This window comes from Pezoporus wallicus, unplaced genomic scaffold (assembly GCF_028554395.1).
Source record: "Pezoporus wallicus isolate ANWC-B61680 ecotype Strahan unplaced genomic scaffold, APGP_CSIRO_Pwel_v1 contig_7923, whole genome shotgun sequence".
Classification (NCBI taxonomy): Eukaryota; Metazoa; Chordata; class Aves; order Psittaciformes; family Psittacidae; genus Pezoporus; species Pezoporus wallicus.
The window spans coordinates 43371-55065 of NW_026642186.1; the positions used below are offsets into that span (position 1 = coordinate 43371).

General features: G+C 45.7%; 1 pseudogene; it reads left to right on the forward strand.

Annotated features, from left to right (window-relative positions):
* The window catches only part of LOC130609316 (glucose-6-phosphate isomerase-like), a 47546-nt pseudogene extending 42652 nt beyond the window's left edge, over nucleotides 1-4894 (forward strand).
* The last annotated feature ends 6801 nt before the right edge of the window (nucleotides 4895-11695 follow it).

An 11695-nucleotide genomic window follows, 5' to 3' on the forward strand; every position in this document is an offset into this window, starting at 1 on the left:
CACACTTGAAAAACACTAATACAGCCAATACCGGATGGACGTAAGATATGGTATACTGAAACTGTGAGATCAAGAGGAAAAACCTTGAGAGCCAATAAATCAGCATTGTGACGAGTGACTATCAATCCAGTCAGATCTGTTCTTATCTCAACCCCTCGTGCCCCACGTTGGGCGCCAAAAAGAACTGTCGTGGTTTGAACCCAGTCAGGTAACTTGTTCACTCACTCCCAGTGAGTGGTGCCGAGCTGACAACAATCGAGGTCCGTGTCCTTCTCCCCCCCCCCCCCCCGCACCGGGGCTCTCCCCTTCCCCGCTCCCGGAGGAACGGAGAGGAGGATCGAGAGAGTGCAACTCCTACGGGTTGAGACAAGAACAGTCCAGCAACAAATCACCACCGCTACTATCAGCTAAAACAACGATAAGGGAAAATAACAAGAGAAGAGAATACGATACCACCGGCCAAGAAAGCGAGTTCCACCCGGAAGCCCCTGTCCTTCCGGGTCACTCCCAGTTACCCCCCACCCCGGGCATGACGTGCTGTGGTATGGAATACCTCCCCGGCCAGCCCGGGTCAGGCGCCCCGTCTCTGCCTCCTCACAGCTTCCCCTCCTCCCTGGCAGAGCATGAGCCTCACAGAGTCCTTGGTCAGGGTAAACATCACTTAGCAACAGCCGAAAACATCGGCTTCACCAACACCGTTCTCAAACTAGAAGTCAAAACACAGCACTGCACCAGTTAACACAAAGGAAAAAACATGACTGCTACTGCTGAACCCAGGACAGCCACCAAGAAGGACCTTTAGCTCCGCTGTTGGCTGCAACCCAGCAGGCGTGGAGAGGTGGGGACACACGACATTGCCAGACCTTGATGTGAAGGATCAGAGAGCTATACAGCCTGTTATCAGAGAGCCATACAGCAGAAAAAAGGGGCAGGCCCAGGCAGCCTCTAGTTGGCATATGTTGGAGATATAATCTAGCCCAGATCCCCTGCTCAAGTAGGGTCACCCAAACCATATATAAAACATAAAGGGGGAAGATTTGGAGACAGTGTTCTCACAGGAGAATGCATAATTGGTACATAAACTTTGAATAGTCCTGAAGGATACAGCAAGGCCATGAGAGGCCTGAAGAAGCTTAAGCAAGCAAGATAAGAGGCTGGAATTCACCAAGTTAATGAGAACTGTGAACTGTTGGCAAGCTTTCAAGGTTGAGTTCTCACACCTGTGTTTAACCAATTATATGTTAGTCACTAAGGGTCTTCAAAACATGTATCCAATCATAATATGCCAAATCACTGTAAGTGCTTCAGCCAGGGCCTTGGCTCAACTAAGCAGACTTGGTTGCTGAGTTGCTAAGCAGACAATACTACATCGAAGGCGATATCTGATTTGTTTTCATGTTGACTCTGTAAGACATGCAACACTGCAGAACCTTTTGTTGTTGGAACAGGGACATGGATCTGAGGAGTTTGTTGGAATGTCTTGTATGAGTCTCTCTGATTATGCTAATTCGATGCATGCACAGCTGAGAACCCTGGCTCAGCTTACCCAGCAATAGTAAATGAGCAATATCCTAAGAATAACTAGATGGTTGTCTTCACGGGGCATTACAGGTTGAGTCAAACACTGCTGTTTAAAGTATTGCACTTATGTATCATTGTTAGGTTAATCATCGTAGCTATTAGACTTGCTTATAGTTGTGTGATAAAACAGGTGAACAGAATAACCCACAATGCCTTGCTCGCACAAAGGAAAAGGGGGAATTGTTGCAGAATGACTCTAAGAGCAGGACCATAGAGCCCTGGAGGCCTGTGCGAGCAAGGCAGGGGGTGGCCCCCACAGGTAACCGGAAACCGGACATGGGAGGAGAATGTGCAGGAAGCTGTGTGGGGCTAACCAATACTGTTGTGCCAAGGAGGAGTGGCTGAATACCACTCCTATATATGTGTGAACTGCGTCACAAATAAAGTAGAAGTTTGCTTATCACCTGTATTGGGTTGGCCTGTCTGCTTCTCCTCGCCACTTACATATGATGTCTGTTTGCTTCAGGAATGTAACTATGGAATGCATCAATGATAGTGTGTTTGGGGGGAAATATTTGACCCAACCTACTGAGTGGTTGGCTGTGCTAAAAAAAAAAAAATCTAACAGAATGGTAGTGTTGAGGTTTTTAGTACTGTAAATACAGTTTTGGAGATTACCCATACTTAAGTAGAAATAGTCAAATTTAATCTCGAGTCACTTGCCAAAAGTGCCTGTTATATAAAGCTATGTCAGCGTTGAAAATTGGACCTTGAAATTGATATTCCTTAACTATTTGAGTGTCTTCTGTGAGTATATACATGCTAAACATCAAAACTCTATGTCTCCAGTTCTGCATGTGAGCTCCATTTAGTGTTGTTAATGGTCTCTTCTTATTACTACTTTTTGTCCCCAGTACTTATTTTTCTAGGGTATAGGGCCTGATGATACAGGAATGCTGCTTCTATCTGCAGTTGACTGTAGAACAAACATTAGACCCTTGAAGCAAATTCTCACCTACTTGTTACTGTAGCATGCTCATTTCTTTTGCAGATCTCAAATACAGGTGGAGAGTACAGTTAATGTGAACGAGCTCAAAGAACTGCTGTTTCCTGGTAAGCAGGCTGTTCAGCAGCCTTGCATTTGTTCCCTCATGGCTTCTTTCAGGTATTTAAAGTCTGAAGCTAGAATTCCCTTAAACTGAGGCTAGAAGAAAAACATTGGTGATTTTGGAATGATATGAATAGGAGTTTTCATGTGTAGAAAAACCTATGTGAACAGCAAACTTTATTCAGGCACTTGCTGTTTTGTCTGTAATTAACTGTTCATCTCTGCTGTCAGATCTGACTGCTGACATGCCAGTCTATCAGGGCTTCTAGCTCTTAAATCCTTCACCTCCTGAAGCTGGCTTTTGACCATAGGTAGAGCTGCTGCTCTAATTGTGAAACACTTCAACTCAATTTTTCCATATAAAAATTGGAATACATGGCTTTGCAGGATGGGATGGTGTTAAACTACTCATTAGTGGAAATGAATAGCAATTAAAATACACAAATTATGAAGGGGAACCTTTTTTGAGAAAACCATACTACAGTTGTTTCTCCTCAGACAAACACAAATGCCTGCTATACTAGCCTTGCCCTGGGGTGTGTGGGGTGTGTGTGGTTTTTGTATGCTTCATGAAGTTGGACTTTCTCTAAAGTCCAAGCCTCTATTATGGAATTATGGGATGCAAATTTTGGGAGAAGTCAAAGTGCAACTTTAAACTCCATTACCAGTTGGGAGCCTTGTGCCATACAAGTAATTTTAACTGTTTTACAGTTGTCTCTACAAGGAAAATAAAGTTTGAGTTGTAATAACTTCAAAATGACTTTTTCCATTTAGGGTTTGACAACTTTGAGAGCCTGCTTGCAGGAGCCCACTGGATGGTAATTGGATGCTTATTTTGGATGTTCCTCTTAAGAGCTGTTAGTAAGATAACTGAAGGCAGGTTGGTCCCTGAAGTTCAGCATCTTATGTCCTATCAGTGCTTCTAAAACAGCTGTGCTTGGGAAGCTCTCTGGATCAAAACAACAATAAAAACAATTATTGGGAGCTGGGAGGAATGACTTCTGCTGTATCAGAAGTGTTTTCCTTTGTGTCACATAGGATAATCACTTCCACACTGCCCCACTGGAGAAGAACATGCCTGTTCTTTTGGCCGTGCTGGGGGTCTGGTATATAAACTGCTATGGATGTGAAACCCATGCCCTTCTGCCCTATGACCAACACATGCACCGCTTTGCTACCTACTTCCAGCAGGTAAGCCTCAGAGTAAAGGTTTCATAGAAGCAAGTATGTAGATAAGCTTCCATCCTGGTTCTAGAACCTGAATGCATGTTTCTAGGTTAAAATTGCAGTTACTTACGTTATCAAGGGCCTAAAGAGACTGGTGCCATGATGTATATCTACTTATTTGCTCAGTTAAGTTAGATTCCCCCCCCCTCAGACCTCCATTATCTCTATGTCTGTAAATTAAGCAGGTGTATCCCCGATTTTTATGAAGCCTCTACCAATAGGTAACACTCGTGATAGTTGAATTATATATGGAAACTTGTACTGATACTGTGTGGATCTGCAAGGACAGTGATACATCCCTTCTTTCCTTTTAGGGTGATATGGAATCTAATGGCAAATACATTACCAAGAAAGGCTCTCGAGTGGGCTACAGTACTGGCCCTATTGTGTGGGGTAAGCCTGGCACCGATGGGCAGCATGCTTTTTACCAGCTCATTCATCAAGGTAAAATGAAACTATTCAGTACTTTAGTTTGGAATTCAATTCTGAATGGCTACAAAGCTGTAAGAGTGTCTGCAGATTTGACACTGGTTTAAAGGTTGGACTCTTAGCTTGCCTAGCATCACATTGCTATGGTGCTATCAATTTTAGTGGCTTTTAAAGGGTACAAGAGGCAGGTTTTAACCTTACAATAAGGAGGGTCAACTAAAGCTGAAACTACTGACCTGTATTGTCACTTCCCCCTGCTTTTAATAAAAAGCTTTTATTATTATTTTTTTATTTAAAAGTTTTTTTTTTAAGTGGCTGAGTCTTCCAGTAGCTGGAAGAGTTGAGAGTTGAAGTTTTCTCTAAGGTGTTCATGTTGCAGGGCTATTAATGTGCCTTTTCTTACAGGAACTCACATGATTCCTTCTGACTTTCTGATCCCAGTCCAGACCCAGCATCCAGTCAGAAATGGCTTGCATCACAAGGTAATAAGTTCTTTGTCAGGGCACCCATATTACTGTGGCTGAAGGTGCTGAAGCTTACTCAGTATTGTAGTGTACAAGATTTCTAAATGCCTCTTTGAAACTCTACACATGCTCTGTGAACTTTCACAATAGGGTTGAAAATACCTAAATTATAATTATGTATTTTATGTAATGTATGTAATATAGTTGTTTTTCAGTTCTTGAAACTGCAGCCACGGTTCTGGAGGCAGATCAGTGATGTGGCCTGTTGTCCTATGGAGGCTGGAGAGTTGATCAATTAAGTATTAGGAGAGAACTTGTAGGAATTGTAAGGTATGTAATTCTTGCAGAGTAGAAGTAAATTCTCAGAGCTGATGCAGCAGCATCTGTGAGCAAGTTTTTTCAGGTCTTGCTCTAGGACAAAATTTAATGAGTATACTAGCATGGCTAGGGCAAAAGCCTTCTACACAAATATTTTAACAAGCCCAATTTTAATGTATCATCCAACCTAATTTGCAGTTAACTGCTTAAGAATTTTAAGTTTTGTAGGTGGAAACACGTCCAGGTCTAATTTGTGCCTGCTTCAGGAAAAGCATGTTTCTTCACTGAATTTCATTCTTTTAATGATTTCAGATTTCAATTTCTATTATATTGTGTAATAGTAACTTTTTATAAAGTAATACCCAGTCCAGTCAAAAGTTTAAGAAGAACATGGCTTTGCAAAAGAAGGGGAGAAAAGGTTTCATTCAACTGTAGATATAAGTTTATTCTCAGTGTAATGAGTAGGGCAGAAGTACACGTGAATTTGCAAGCTAACATTAGGAAAGAAATAGACTAAAAACTTGTATTGATAGGGATCAGTATGCTGTGTAGATTTTTTTTGTGGGGTTTTTGTGGGGTATGTTTGTTGGGTTGTTTTGGTTTTTTTTTCCTTCATATAGAGTAAGTATGTCTTAGTTGGTTGCATATTGTAGAATCCCAGCTTGGAAGGGACCTCAAGGATAATCTGGTCCAACCTTTCTTGATAAAGCATGATCTAGACTAGATGACCCAGCACCCTGTCCAGTTGAATTTACAGCCATGACATAGCATGGGACAAAGTATAGACTACACTGGCTGAAAAGGTGTGTGAAATCTTGGCTCCTCTCTTCTCACTGGAAGGCTTGTTGTCAGTTTCAGCAGGGGCAGGCCTTTGCAAAACATTCCTGATTGTCTATGGATACATGTACTATTAAGACAGTAATCAAGTCTCCTGGCACTCTGAGCTAAAAAGCAATAGCAGGAATTATGCAGCTATAACTGCTACGCATCTTGCTGCCATAGTATTAAAACCCAAGTGTTGTAACTGTAGTCTAGGTTCAAGCACTAGGTATCATGTTCCAGCTAAGGAAATGGTAGCTCAAGTTGATGTTTTTATTTCTACCTCCTAGATCCTTTTAGAATCATAGAATCATTGTTGCAGAATGGCTCTAAGAGCAAGGCCATGGAGCCTTAGAGGCCTTGTGCGAGCAAGGCAAGGGGTAGGCCTCACAGGTAACCAGATACCGGATGTGGGAGGAGAATGTGGAGGAAGCTGTGTGGATCTAACCAATACTGTTGTGCCTAGGAGGCATGGCTAAATACTGATGCGCGGATAAACTCCACAACTCGTTAAAAGTTGTAAAGTAGGTATGCTTTTATTCAGCGCTGAGACGCATAGGGATAATTCCTCAAAGTCATGCGTACCTCAGTGTTGTTTCCCTCTACATTTATCCTCTAAAGTTATATATATTCATAAGGTTGCACAACACGCCTATACATATTCATGGCCTATCCCTGCTTCGTATTATAATGAGCCAGAAGGTCCTCTGCGCATCACCCCCTCTGGTCATGGGCAGGGGTCTCAAGATGAAGTAACTGAGTCTTCCTCCTGTGGGTAGGGGTCTTCAAGATGAAGTAAATGAGTCTTCCTCTCCTTGCACTTTTCACCTTTCAGTCTTCACATATGGCCTTAGGGTTTGGCCTGGTATCCCAGCCATAAACCATCTGCTTCTCCCCTTGTTAGTAGATTCAGGCGTCTGCTTTTCCTTATCAATAGCTGCTTATCAAAAGGACCAAGTGTCTGCTTTTCCTTATCAATAGCTGCTTATCAATAGGACCAAGTGTCTTCTTTTCCTTATCAATAGCTGCTTACCAATAGGACCAGGTGTCTGCTTTTGCTTATCAATAGGACCAGGTGCCTTTGTTCTGCTTAGCAGGCATTTACAACAGACAATACTTTTGTTTAAGCAAGCAAATTCCTCTAACCCCCTTGTACAACCCCCTTGTACAATATCCCTGTACTACCCCCCTGTACATTGGTCAACCCTCTGTATCAATACCACGCCTATATAAGTGAACTGCATCACAAATAAAGTACAAGTTTGCTTATCATCCATATTGGGTTGGCGTCTTGCTTCTCCTCGCCGCTTACAAATGGCGCCCGAACAGGGACCATGGACTACAGGGCCCCGGTTAGCGAGGACCCGGAACGGCCAGGGAGCGCGGGCAATGCTGCTGCAGTGGCGTGACGGACCTGGGTGCTTGGACTAACCGAAAGGAGTCCGCCGCTGGGGCGAACCAGACACTGCTGCGTCAGGAGGCCAATCTGGAGACCGAGGTTACAGGACGATCCAGAAGAAGACGATCCAGAAAAGGCCGCCATGAAAATGGACTGAGAGGTAGCCCTGGACTTATTACAGCCCTTTTTAGAAAAGCGGGGAATTAAGCCTGAAACTCTAAAGCATCTAGCCGGTCTAGTGGCTGTAGGGGAGGCTAAGGGATTTTTTGTAGATCCTAATATAGTATTTGAGGAGAGTTAGTGGCGAAAGTTTGGTGATGAGTTATTTGACTCGATGCTTGATGATCATAAAACGGCAAGGAAATTTGGTAAGCCTTGGAGAGAAGTAATAAATTGCATAAAAAAAATACAAGGCAGAAAAGAAAATCGCTGCTGTAGCAACAGAGAATCTAGGAACAGACGTCCCCGGTCGGTTAAGGCCGGGGGAAGATTATAACTCCCAACTTCCCCCAACTTGCGGGGCGCTCCCTGTGCTCGGAGCGCAGGGTTTTTCCCCCTCCCTTTCTCCCCCTCCCTCCTCATCAGAAGGTGCAGCGGAGGATGCGCAACTCCCTGCTCCCCCACCACCCCAGTCGAGTTTTGAAAAGCAGAGGGATTCCGACAGTAGGGACTTTGAAAAGGTTAGAGAGAGTGTGTTAGAAGCCATACGCATGATAAATGTCGAGGAATCCGAAAGAAAGAGGGCGGTGCCTCGGCGCCGGATTTATTGGGGCGCCATTTTGAAACACGCAGTAGAAAATAGAGACTACGCCCTAGCGGGAGATCTAGAAGACCTGCGAGCCTTCCCAGTCCGGTACGAACCAGATGGACTGGGAGGAACACAGGGAACCCATTATGACCTAGATTGGAAATTTTTAACTCAGTTACGAAGTACGGTGAACGAATCAGGATTGCACGGTGAGCCCACTAAACAGATGTTAGGTTATATTTGGAGCGGTACAGTTTTATGCCCTGAAGATATTAAGGGAATAATTAGAATGATCATGACACAAGCGCAGCAGCTATTGTGGCAGCGCATTGGCAACAGCTCTGTGATAGATCATCAAACCTGCCCAGAGGCCAAAACGACCCGCTGTTTGGTGTTACAACAGAACAATTGATGGGAACTGGGCGATTTGCTAGTGCAGACATTCAAGTGCAAATGGGGCCAGACGTCTGTCTGGAATCCATGCGTACTGCCCGGGAAGCCATGCAGAGAGTGCGCACGGCGCCCCCCACCCCCTCGTACATGTCCATTAAACAGGGGAAAGATGAAACATTTGCTGATTTTGTGGATAGACTAACCACAGCCATCAGTTTAGCGGATACTCCAGATTATATGAGGGGTCCGCTGCTGCGCCACTGTGTCATGGAAAATAGCAACACCTATACAAAAGGTATTTTAGTCACCCTACCCGCAGATGCCACCACAGAACTTATGCTAGAACGCATGAGCAGGGTGCCAGTAGGAGCTCAGGCACTACTTGTAGAAACTGTTAGAGAAATGGGAAAAGAGATAGCTCAGGCACAGAGGGAGGCAGCGCAGGCTCAGGTACAGGCTTTTGCAGCGCTGGGTGCTCTACAGTCCAACAACGTAGTGCCGGCACAACCAAGACGTGAATGCAAGCCTCAGCTTCGTTGTTTCAGATGTGGCGGAAGACATTTGAAACGAAACTGCAGAAGGACTGTTTGGTGTTCTAATTGTCACCGAAACAGCCATAGCACAGAAGCCTGCAGCTGTTCGGGAAACGGACAGATGAGCGCGAATGGCCGCCGCGCGCAGATAACAATTGCGGCCCCTGCTCAGGCCACCACCCAGTGGCCAGCGCCAAGTGCGACACCATCAGCTGCCGCCCAGTGGCCAGCACCAAGTGCGACACCATCAGCCGGGAGCTGCGGCCCGCAGCCGACCTGCAGCCCGCCACTAGAGGGAGCCTCGTCCTGGACCTGGCAACCGCAGTAGATGCGACCCTCATTGATCAATGGCCGTGTAAGATCCCCACAGCAGTCCGGGGACCACTAATGATAAATGGACAAGCCCATGGAGCATTGCTGCTTGGGCGATCCTCCAGTGGACTGAAGGGTCTGTTTATATTACCTGGACTGATTGATGCAGACTTTACTGGAGAAATTTGCATTGTAGCTCAAACATCATTTCCTCCGATTCATATCCCTGTAGGGAGCAAGATTGCCCAGCTAGTCCCCTTGCCACAATTAACTGCTGCAATGCAAGATACTGGTTCATTGGCCAAGCGTGGGTCCCAAGGATTTGGCTTCACGGGAGGCCTTGTTATGCTAACTGTCCCAATGACCAACAGACTCGTAGTGGACTCCACATGGTCTCGAGGGAACCAGCATCTAAATTTACCAGCATTACTGGACACTGGAGCCGATATCACCATAATAAACACTGACAAGTGGCCACACTGGTGGCTGTGCCACCCCACCCTTGGTGGGGTTGAAGGCGTTGGTGGCACTGCTTCTGTGCAATGCAGCTGTGGTTTAATACAGGTGGCCGTCGATGGTCAGGTTGCTTCTATCTATGAAACCATTATGCCGTTGCCCACTGGGGTGGATGCCCTAATCGGCCGAGATGTGCTAGACCAGCTGGGACTGGTGCTGACTAACCAGCATTTTTAGGAGTGGTAGCTGCACAATGGACTTTCCTGATCCAGCTCACATGGACTACTAACACTTCGGTGTGGGTCAAGCAGTGGCCGCTGAAAAAGGAAAGTCTAGAGCAAGTGCAGCTTTTAGTGCAGGAACAATTACAACAGGGACATCTACGACCTTCCATGAGCCCCTGGAATATGCCAATTTTTGTTATTAAAAAGAAATCAGGAAAATATAGACTGCTACAGGACTTGAGAGCTATCAATGCACAGATACAAGCGATGGGTGCCTTGCAGCCAGGATTGCCCAACCCTGCTATGCTCCCAGAGGGTTGGCACCTGCTGATTTTGATCTTAAAGACTGTTTTTTCACAATTAAGCTGCATCCACTAGATACTGCACGATTCTCCTTCACCTTGCCAATGCCAAATAAAGCAGCACCTTTTTGCTGCTTTGAATGGACTGTACTGCCACAGGGCATGAAAAATAGCCCTGCCCTGTGTCGACTGTTTGTGGCCAATGCACTCCAGCCCCTTCACCGGATATGGCCAGGAACATTAATTTATCATTATATGGACGATATTCTATTCGCCCAAAATCAACCCTTCACCACAGACCAAGAGACTCTACTGGAGCAGCAACTGAGCAAACAAGGACTCGTTATCGCGGCTGAAAAAATTCAGCACGGCCCTGCCTGGAAATATTTAGGTTGGCATATTACAGAGGGCCAGGTACGACCGCAGAAACTGCAACTTCACATTCAAATTTCGACCCTACATGACGCACAGTGCTTACTTGGAGATATACAATGGCTGCGTCCTGTTGTGGGCATTTCAAACGGTGATATTGACACCTTGAGACCCCCTGTTGCAAGGCACCTACCCATGGGTGTGACCCATGTCGGAACAGCAGCTAACCATTCAGCGCATCAGCACACAAATCACACAGAGATGGGTTGACCGTCGAGACGGAGACCTTCCCATAGACCGTACAATATTACAAGGCCCTAAGCAACTCTTGGGTGCACTGACACAGTGCAAAAAGAAAAAGGGGGAGGAGGTGAAGATACTGGAGTGGCTTTTTACTGCTGTCTGGCCCAAAACTACTATTCAACAGAAAATAGAAAATTTAGCAGAGTTGGTCCAAAAGGGCCGAATGAGGGTGTTGCAATTAACGGCCCAGGAACCCGAAACTATTTACCTGCCAATAAAACAGCGGGATCTTGAGTGGTATCTCCAGCATTCACAGGCGTTACAAGTCAGCCTGCTGTCTCAGGCTGCGGAGCTTAAGGTAGAGCAACTGCAATCCACCACCTTGGGCTGGATCAGCCAGCAAGAATGGATCAAGATACCAAAAAGGAGTGAGCGCCCGCTGGCCAATGCAGTAACGGTTTTTACAGATGCTGGAAAGAAGTCTCGGCGTGCTGCGGCGACCTGGATGCAGGATGAGACATGGCACCAGCAGATATTGGCCGTGGAAGCAGAGGACGCACTGCAGACTTTAGAGCTAGCGGCGGTCGTCTGGACCTTTTTGAACTGGCATCACACAGAAATAAATGTAATCTCTGATTCTATGTACGTCACAGGTGTGGTTCAGTGCATTGAGGATGCTCGGCTCAGAGAGTGTCGAAACCGGTGGTTGTTTGACCTGCTGCGTCAGCTGCAGGCAGCCATTCATCAGCGGGAGTGTGCTTACGCCATCATCCACATACGGAGTCATAAACGGTCACAGGGGTTGGGGGAAGGCAATGATAGAGCAG